The sequence below is a fragment of the Bidens hawaiensis genome, unplaced genomic scaffold, assembly GCF_021521415.1.
Source record: "Bidens hawaiensis isolate Kalapana, Puna unplaced genomic scaffold, B.hawaiensis_p1.1 tig00024443_1, whole genome shotgun sequence".
Classification (NCBI taxonomy): domain Eukaryota; kingdom Viridiplantae; phylum Streptophyta; class Magnoliopsida; order Asterales; family Asteraceae; genus Bidens; species Bidens hawaiensis.
Window position 1 is genome coordinate 311,520 of NW_027493856.1, and position 10,245 is coordinate 321,764.

The window sequence follows — 10,245 nt, forward strand, 5'->3', positions numbered from 1 at the left end:
TGAAACCCCCTCTATATAAACCCAACCACTTCTTCCTTTCTTTTCTTTTCTCATCCAAACACACAAACACACACACTCAAGAAACACACACATATTCTCTCTCTCTCTAGCACTTGGATTTAAAATCCAAGCCAAAGAAGGGTGGAATCTCGTGTTTAACATCGTCAAGCAACAAGAATCACGTCCAGATCTACGTATTGTCCAGATCTAAACTCGAACCCGAAGCAAAAGGTGGGTTTCGGTTTAAATGGTTAAGTTTTATGGTTAGAATCGTCATGCAAACAGATATAATGATAGATCGGGTTGTAAAATGTAAGAAAAATATAAACTTGGTAAGTTATAACCTTTTGGGTGCACTTTAAGGTGAAAAGGTGGCGTTGGACTATGAGAGATATGGGTTCAGGATCAGGTGCATGGGGTCAGAATGTGTCGGAAGATGGCTTTAAAATGCTAATAACGACTAAAGGCAGGAATTTCGCATTGCTCAACCCCAGCCAGGGGCGCTGCCCCTTGGACCCTACTAGGGGTTGCCGCCCCTAGACCCCGCTACCAGGGGCGCTGCCACCGGACCCCCGTTAGTTGAGGGTTTCATTAGTTTAGATGTAGGAAGTAGTGGTAATAGATAATTGACACGCGTAATGTATTGTGCAGTTAGCCGTGCACAACTAAAGAAGGGAATTACCATTAACGGCGAGAGAAATCGACTCCAGGTGAGTTCTAGCCCCATTTCTCTTTGAAATGTTTTCGGGGCTGTGTGCATACTCCTATGTGATAGTTAATACATTTACTTAATTAATAAGTGTATGATACGTGTATGACTATGTATTGGATGTTATTACTATATAATGATAGTATATATATATATATTATATACATGAGACAGGTAAAATATGCACGTATGATAAATGTATGGTTATTCGAGGCAGTAGGGACCAGACCCTTATAATATCTGTGACGTTAGGGACCAGACCCTTATAATATCTGTGATGTTAGGGACCAGACCCTTATAATATCTGTGATGATAGGGACCAGACCCTTATAATATCTGTGATGATAGGGACCAGACCCTTACAATATCTATGATGTTTAATGTAGAATAGCTTATGGTATACCATAGGGTTTTATGAAAGAAAGTATGTAAGTACGTATGCATGTATATAAGGTATATATGAAAGGAGTAATAGAAAACTAAGGAATGAATACGTATCTTCGGATGCGTACGAGTAAGGGTATGAATGTATTGTATGTTAATTGATTAACTAGAACTCACTCAACGTAGCTGACTTTTAGTATGCACGCAGACAAATAGGTTGAGGCAGCTGGCTTAAGGAGGGACACATGGCATAGACTGAAGAGACTGGCATCCATGATGAAGTGTTATGACTGTTTTAATTAATTATTTATGAAAAGACAATTTGTATGTTAAGACAAGAATGAATGTTTTGTAATGTGATGTTTGAAGTTTTTAATTATTCCACGAAGTTTTTAATTTACTCTGATTTTAGAACTGTGTTTATGAGTAAATCCAACACCAAAGTAGGGTTACCGGGAACGGGGCCTTACATTTATCCAATCACATAACATGCCACAGTCACTTGGGTATTGGGAAAACAAAGAGTGGTGACGGAATAGTTTTCTCCGTTAGAACTTGTGCCATCAATGCACTTCAAGACCTTAGCTGGCATAAATGCAAAAGTGATTGAGGCACTTAGGTTAAAGCCTCATCTCGGATGAGTGTGAGTGTGGGTTTTGGGGGTTGGGCCTCATAAATTACATATATGAGCGTGGATAATGAGAGGGGCGGGGGGTTGGTTCCTTTAGAAAACTTTATTGGACCTATTCTTTTTATTTGATCAAACCCTGATGTAATTGTGAGACGATCCGGCTTAATTGGTTGTTCTTTGTAATTGTAGTTGTTTCGTTAGTAATAAATAGAGAGTTGTAGTTAATTGTTTATGCAAGTTATTATGTCAAAAAAAAAATGAAAAAAAAGAGAAAAAGACAAGGAAAAGTCGAGGCAATGTTCAAAGCCTTGTGGTTCGATTTCGTTATGAAAGCTGTTATGTAAATAGTGGTATGTTTTATTGTTTAATTTAGTTTTGATGTAACAAGCCGGGTAGGATCATTTGAGCCACTTTCAATATCCCCATTCCATACCTTTACCCCTAGCCTCATTACGACCCATTTAAGACCTCTTGATTTGCATTTATGTTAAAGCATGATTAGGTGGAGATTTGACGGTGGTACAAGCGTATGCGAGGAGAATCGAGTATGATTGTGATATTTGGAACGGTCACCGATAAGTGAGTTAATGAGTGACGGTGTGTTATGTGCAAGTAAAGACCGAAAGCATGTTAAGGTTGACTAGAATTCTATGTTTTAAAATATAATATCAAGTAAGTTAGTGCAAACCTCTAATTATGTGGGAATAGGGTATGACTCGGGACCTTAACTGAGCCGGGCTTGTGGTTTGTGTGGAGGTGGTGTTCTAAAAAACAATTGGTTTGAAGAGTTGCTTGAGGGCAAGCAACGAGCAAGTGTGGGAATGTGACGGGTGGATTGTAGAACCACCCTTAAGTGTAGTAATTCTCGTTAAAATGTGTGCGTGTATGTTTAATTTCACGAATTTGGATTACTACACTATGTCGTGGGTTTGTAGGTACAAGTGCTAAAAATGGCGATTTAAGTGAACTATGACGGAGAGGAGCAAAGGACTCGAGAGTTGGTGATAGCAGTCAACAAGTCAAAGAAAAACAAAGGATTTGGAGCTGAGGCTACCGTAGCTTACGGTAGCCACCGTAAGCTACGGTAAGGTTCTAGCGTAGCAGGCTGCCGTAAACAGATAGAGGCTGGCGTAAAACTTTTGAAGCCACCGTAAGCTACGGTGGCTACCGTAGCTTACGGTGGACTCTGACGCAGAATCTGTAATGCCATTTAAGTCCATTTTGGGACGACTTTTGGGTATCTTTTTGATAGTTTTTCGATTGGAGACACTTTGGGAGGTGATTTTAAGGAACTATAACTAAATTTTGAGTTGTTTAAGCATTAGAGACTTGTTTTTGATTTGTATGCATATTATAATCGAAGGGATGATGAACCGAATCATGCTTGGCTAATCTCCTTTGTGTTTTCCCTCGGATTGTAAGGTTTCATATTGTTTGTTGATTGAATGTTTATGCAATTGCTGCGATGGTAATTTAATATTATTGATTTAATAATTATGATGTCTATGTATTGATGGATAAGTTGTTAGTTTGTTTAATTCGTGTTCTAAACCGTCAGTTCTCGGTGCTATAGGCAATCGGGATTAATCGGGTGGAATTCGGGGTTGGATAATCTAATTGGTTTTTGAGTGATTACCTTGCGTTTGTTAATCCAAGTACTTAGTCCTCAATTACCACAATTGTTTGCATATTCATAAATTATGTTTTTATAGTTCGTCTCAGATTAAACGTTTACATTAACATTCATTGAAACCTGAAACCGAGGGAGAGCATATCCTCTCATCTTTAATTTAAAAACCGTGCTAAGTGTTTTAGTTAATTTTCATTAATCAAACAAAACAACCTAAACTTTGAGGTTTTATTTTCTTCATTTAGTTTAAATTTAGTTAATCTATAAAACTACTTGGTAACACATATTCCACAAACTCTTCGTGTTCGACACCCATTTACCACTATCTAATTAGTTGTAATTGGTTTATTTTTGAGCGAGTCTTCGACCTCGTGTCAATATGCTATAGACGAGAAATAGGAGTTAACTATTAGTTAATATGTCTAAGAATTTACCAAATACATATATATCTTATCTGTACTTTCATGCACTTAAATTGGTTTAAGCCTAAGTACTTTTATCAAATACTTAATTCGCTAAAACCGATGTCTCTGATACCAACCTGTCACACTCGGCCTTAGGGCCTTGCCGTATGACCACTAGTTGGTACCAATTATATCAATTTATCAAAGTTTGATTACGCAACGGAAAATGTTAAATAAAATATTTACTTTCATAATATAGGGAATTAAGTACCCTTTTTCATTTTACAAAATTCTTAGTTTAAAAACAAGTTTTACATATGCTTCGTTTATAAAATTAGCTGAGCCACCAGCTGTATTCTTAGGCTAGCGATCTTCTATCTTCACCGCCATATCCACTTCTATACCTTACTCCTGATTACCTGAAAACACTTTTAATAATATGTCAGCTATATGCTGGTGAACAACGCTGACTCGATAAAACGTTTTCATAATTCGTTATGACACAACACCAATAGCGTTCAACGACTCTGTGGGTCTCAATCCCATCTCATCGGAACTAAATATGAGCATAGACCACTTAGTTGGACGGTTATGCGCCCTAGAGACAGTCATTTGCCTCGTGGTAAGTATGTCTATAGTGTGCCCACTATAGATCATATATGAAAGGATCCAAACAAATGTGTATTTTAGCATGAGTGTTTCATACTACCTTGTATCAAAACGTTTTAGAGGATTTGAGCCAACCCTCATGTAAATACTTTTCTAACTCTTTACATATGGATAACACTCCCTAATCTAAAAGAGTAAATATCTTTAAAAAATAGTACATTTTCATGATATTAGACGCATTAACGTCGTAAAGAAACTTTAAACATATTAATACTATAAAAAGGTTGAGCGTATTCACCTTTTGCTATAATCAATGTATCTCACTGATATTTATATGCTTGATTGTTACCTCGGACCTGTAGCACAAGAATAATATTTTATAAATAACTAGATCTTACGATCTAGATTTAGATCTTTAGTCTATTTGCATAACCTTTACCTTGATATTCATTTCTTTTATAAAACGTAAGGAACTTGAGTCCCTTTTTTGTTTATAATTCATACATCACGTTTCTTCTTCATGAAGAAACATATATACCGAATTTCTTCTTTCATAAGAAACATCTAAAAAACTTTATATTTATAAAGAATTAGTAATTCATCTATAGTCTTGTCTTATGAAAGCTATTTCTCACTTATTATCTGATCAAGGTATGGACTATACCCCCGATTAGGGCCTAAGCCATATATAATAAAATATTCGGACAGAACCACTACCTTGTATGACTTGTCTGTATGAAATGCTTAAACTTGATGTGGGCGGCGCTTCTACTTATCGTTGGGAAATCAAGAAAATAAACCGACAGAGGTTCTACTATTTGCACGTACTTCGAGATAACGAACACTTCGGAATGTTGGGATCATGGCACGTATTTCGAGGTAAGGTGAGTGTGGGTTAACAAAGTGGATCTCTGTCACACCCTCAATTTTCAACTAACGGGGTTTTACAGTGAGGCGCGTGACATACCAGGATCTAGCCACTTGTCATGCTGAACAATCATTTAATAATGAAAAATATCATTTATTATCACTCTTTAATATGAGAAACTTTAGTACTGTGTAAATTGCGTTTGTGGAAGTGTAAATGTGAACAATTTAATAACAGAGTAGTTACACGCTCAAACATGTACAACCCATCCAAGTGTAAAACAATGTAAGGTAAATATCCATGCTATAATAAAAATCCAAACAGATACATGCACGTGCTCCTTAGCATACCTAGTAACCTGGAAAGTATAAATACTCAAGGGTCAACACTAGGTTAGTGAGTGCATAATTTATGGTAAAAAGTAATGTAAATAGATTTAGCACATTTCAAAATATACCAGGGTAGCTAACCATTTACAAGCTACTAGACGTTTGAACCAAAGCTGATTGTCTGTATACCTTCTTACCAGGTCTATCACAAAACACTGGCGATATATGTTAGGACAATTTACACTCGTTCGACCTCCAGTCGAGTTATAGCAGGTGGGGTTTGTCAAACCTAGTAGGTCTACTTAAATTTCCCCGCGATCCCATCCTAACGGTTCAAGGTATGTAAGGACTTTAAGTGATATGAGGGCATCTAGTATACACTTGTGATATATAAGAAACTACATAAATCCAAAATAAGTCGCTGCGTTTTTGATGTACACAAAATTATACATATTTTATACATCAAATACGCTCTAATCTTTGTTATTTCTTGGGAATTTTAGTTAGAATTGATACTTAATTTGTTTAATTTGAATTATCAGGGATTAACGAGCTAATAAACGTGAAACGAGCACTTTCTAGAAGGAAAGGCAATGAATTAAACTTCCAGACGCTCAGCATGTCCCATGCCCAGGAAGACACAGCCCTATGCTGCAGTCAGACACAGCTCGATGCCAAGGAAGGCACATCCCTATGCTTAACGTGACATAAGAAAGATGTACTATTGCCTGGTGACGTGGACAGGCACGCCCCATGCTTCAATCAGGCACAACCTAATGCCTAGGAAGACACATCCCTATGCTTGATTCTTGTTAAGTAATATTATAAGTATTTTGTTAACACAACTAGTTTGATATTACCTTAGGTTGAAAATTCATAAATTAAAGGAATACTTGAACTTTGTCTAATTAAATCAACCATAGGTGGATTAGGTGTTTTCATGTTATCTTTCCAACCGGTTGTTAGATTTGAGTTTCTTAATTGAATGATAATCTATATCCTTAAATTTCAACATAAAGGTTCACTTACAATTATGATTTGAGGTGATTAGTTTGTGTAATTCGTACTAGTTTTCCAAAAAATCAAAGGAATAGTTATCTATAACTAGAAACTACTCTTTGTCGTAAAAAATATAATAGTCAATTTATCATATATTAAAGATTACCATCATTAGAAATCAAGTGGATTCTAAAGTTAAGGGGATAGCTTTTAAATCTTGAATCTTCCCATTATCATTTTTTACTCACTTTAAATTATTGTAAGTGCACGGATTTGGTGTCCACAGCTGTTCGAATAGGATAGGGGTAGTTTAGTCTTTACACTTAATGTATAAAGGCTCATTTGCTAAGCATGTTTAGCGAATGAGGCCACATTCGTTAAAGACTAGGGCTATTCGTTAATGTATGAGCCCATTCGTTACTACAGTGTAACGAATGGAGGCTTAACCATTAATGAATACCCATTTGCTAAGGGTGTTTAGCGAATGGGGGGGGGGGGGGGGCTATTCGTTATAGGGAAGCCTCATTTCGTTAGTAATGTTAACAAATGAGCTCTAACGAATGTGTCTAGCCTATAAATAGGTTAAGTTAGTTAGTTTGCATAGAGATCTGTGACATATTTATCCCTGTAACGTTATGCTGTCAGATTCTCTCTGTAACGTATTCCTCCATTAATGTATCAATGTTAACGTATTGAACACGAGTTAATGTATCGATTTGCGAATAGATTCCTGGCTTGTATAACGTAATAACGTTTTAACAATTGGTATCAGAGCCGGAGGTTGCTCGTGATATGTCCAGTTCGTGTTCATCGAAGTTAACATACTGTTTTGATCAGATTTGAACCAAATCAGATATTGAATGTTGAATCTGATGATGAATTTGTGTTCGGAATGTAATTCCGAAGCTAGGTAATGTATTGTAATGGTTAATTGGTAGTTAGATTGGAATCTGCCATGGATGCCATGGTTGAAGCTTTCAAGTTGCAGAGTTTAATTGATGATGATTCGAAATGTTAATGATGAAATTGATGTTTGAATCGTGATCGTAATGTAAATCCGAGTCTTCATGTTAATTTTGGGGGATTAATTTGAATATTTGATGTATCTGCCATTGAAGAAGCTTGAAGATATGCGTTTTTCTAGTGGCTGTAACCGTTTTTTTTCCGGCGAGATTCCGTTTTCCGGCTATAGTAACCGTTTAACGACTCATTCGTTAACTTAAGTACTCATTCGTTACGAACGTTTAGCGAATGAGTGATTCGTTAAAGGTTTAACGAATGTGACATTCATTCATGATGTGTGCTTATTCGTTATATGTACTCATTCATTATTTTTTTTTCTGACATTCGTCAGTTTCATAGCGAATGAGGAACAACGAATGAGATCCTATTCATTCACTATTCATACGAATGAGAGAGGTTTAACGAATGACACCTATTCGTTCAAATGTAACGAATGAGGAGTGATGTCAGACGAATGAGATAACGTATAAGGATGATGATTTGAAAAAAAAAAGAGTATTTTCGGAAAATCTTCTTAAACGAATTTTTTCGGGGATATTCTAAATATGCGAGATACTCTTCTGGCAAAATTTGGTGATATATTTTCCGACCGACTTTTCACGCATATCGAGGGGCTAAGGGGGAGTAACCGACTAAGTTAATGAGAATTATTATTGAATATTTTCGAAGAATTGTTCAAAACCTTGCCTAATTTGTCAATAAAAGGGAGAGATAAAACTTCCAATCAGTTTATTCGATCGTTATCTTTCTACCTTCGCAAGTGTTTCTTGAAAAATTACTGCAATTCGGTTGGTAATTCGTGATTGCAAAGCTATATTTGACCGAGTTCAAGACTGTGTTTGTTCTTCGATCGTGGATTTATTTGTTCGAGATTGAAACTTGACTATGTGGGATATGAGTGTCTGTCCGTTTACTTCTTTCTGAGGGACTTTGATCCTGACAATGTTGGCTATGAGTATTCGGCGGATTGCTTTTATTGAAGGGGACAATTCTTGAGTGGGTTGATCTAATTGAGGAATATATGAGTCTTGTCATCTGATTGAAGTATGTGATTGTTCAGTGTTGATTAACGAAGGTTGGAACTCTGAATCATATGCCCAAAACAGTAGTGCATCCAAGCGTATTGGTTGCCGAAGAGCTTCAAAGAGTGATAACTTTATGTGTATCGGAATTTTTTTGTGCTTTGAGTCTAATCAAGAATAATTTGTCTCGCCGGCCGTGACATAATTTTTCTGGCAACATAACCATTTTTCTCCATCTTAACTAACTTTTCCGGCGGCTAACAACTCTCTCCAGTCATGTTAAATTTTTCCGGTGAGACGTGATCTGATCTCCATTTCTGTTTCAGATTTACTTGTTTTTTAGTGTAATAATTTCATTCAGAGTAATCCAATTTCATTTCCAAATCATGTTTCGGCATTACTTTCGTGTCATTGTGAGTTCGACTTTCGAGTTTTGTGTTCGGTGTTAAGATTAGTTCTTGAGATTCTGAGTTGAGTTTGTATTAGTATTCGCATAATCGATTCATGGTGTTCGAATTTAGTGATTAAGTTCTTGTTCGTTCTATTCAACTAGTGTTTTGTTATTCAAATAAGTGCTTCGAGTTTAAGGGCGTTTTTGTTATTCATGGAAAAAGGATTTTTAAACGATAAAACGAGTAAAGTGTTTTGGTTCGAGTCAGATTTGGAATAAGGAAGAATTTGGATAGTTGTTTGAAAATTGGTATTGACTCGAAGTGGCAAAATTTGCAAAGGTTGGTTGAAGTCTCGTTGTTTGAATTTATTTGTCAAACGGGCCAAATCAAAAGAAATCGGATTTTTAAAACGAGTGAAGGTTAAAACGCACTGCTAACCTGCTAATTTGCTGTCAAAACGTGTTTAAACGAGCTGTGAAACGTGCTGAATTTGAGGAAAACGCCCTGAAAAGAACTTAAAACTTGCTATTACGTGCTAAAACTGTAACACCCACAAAATTTTGGTTCAAATTTGACAAGTTTATAAAGTTAAAGGACTAAAATATTCATGAGATAAGTGATGGGAAAAGTATGATAAAGAAAAGAAGCATTTGTATGATAAGGTAATACATAAGGAAAACTCCATCCCACATGGAAAGTGGGAAAGAAATGAAATCACTTTATAAGGAAGGAGTTTTCCATGATAATGTTCTTGTATAGCTAACCACTCTCACTAGTTCTAGCGGAGGGTGCGAAGCACCCGACGGGCACGGGCACGGGTGAAGGGCGATGGGCGCGATGTGGCGCTTTGATGGCGCACTTTGCACTTTGCACGCTCGCATCGCCGCGAGCTGCTTAAAGCCGCCTTTGTATTTTTGGATGTGAAATTTTTAATCTTCGTGTATCGCGAAGAATCTGGTCTTGCATCTTCGCGTATCGCGAAGTTGCAAGCCATCGACAATCAACACGTGCTGACACGTGGCAGGTCGAGGTGACATGTGGCAAGCCTACATGGTGACTCAGCGAGCCTAGTGCATCTTCGCGTATCGCGAAGATGCTTCGCGTATCGCGAAGTTGCAGCAGTTTTGCTATAAATAGATCGGCTATAGGCAACCTCACACCTCAACTCACACACACTTAACCTCGATTTTCGTGCCGAAATCCCGTCATTTCCGATACAATAATTGTCTAGAAGTACAAGCAAGT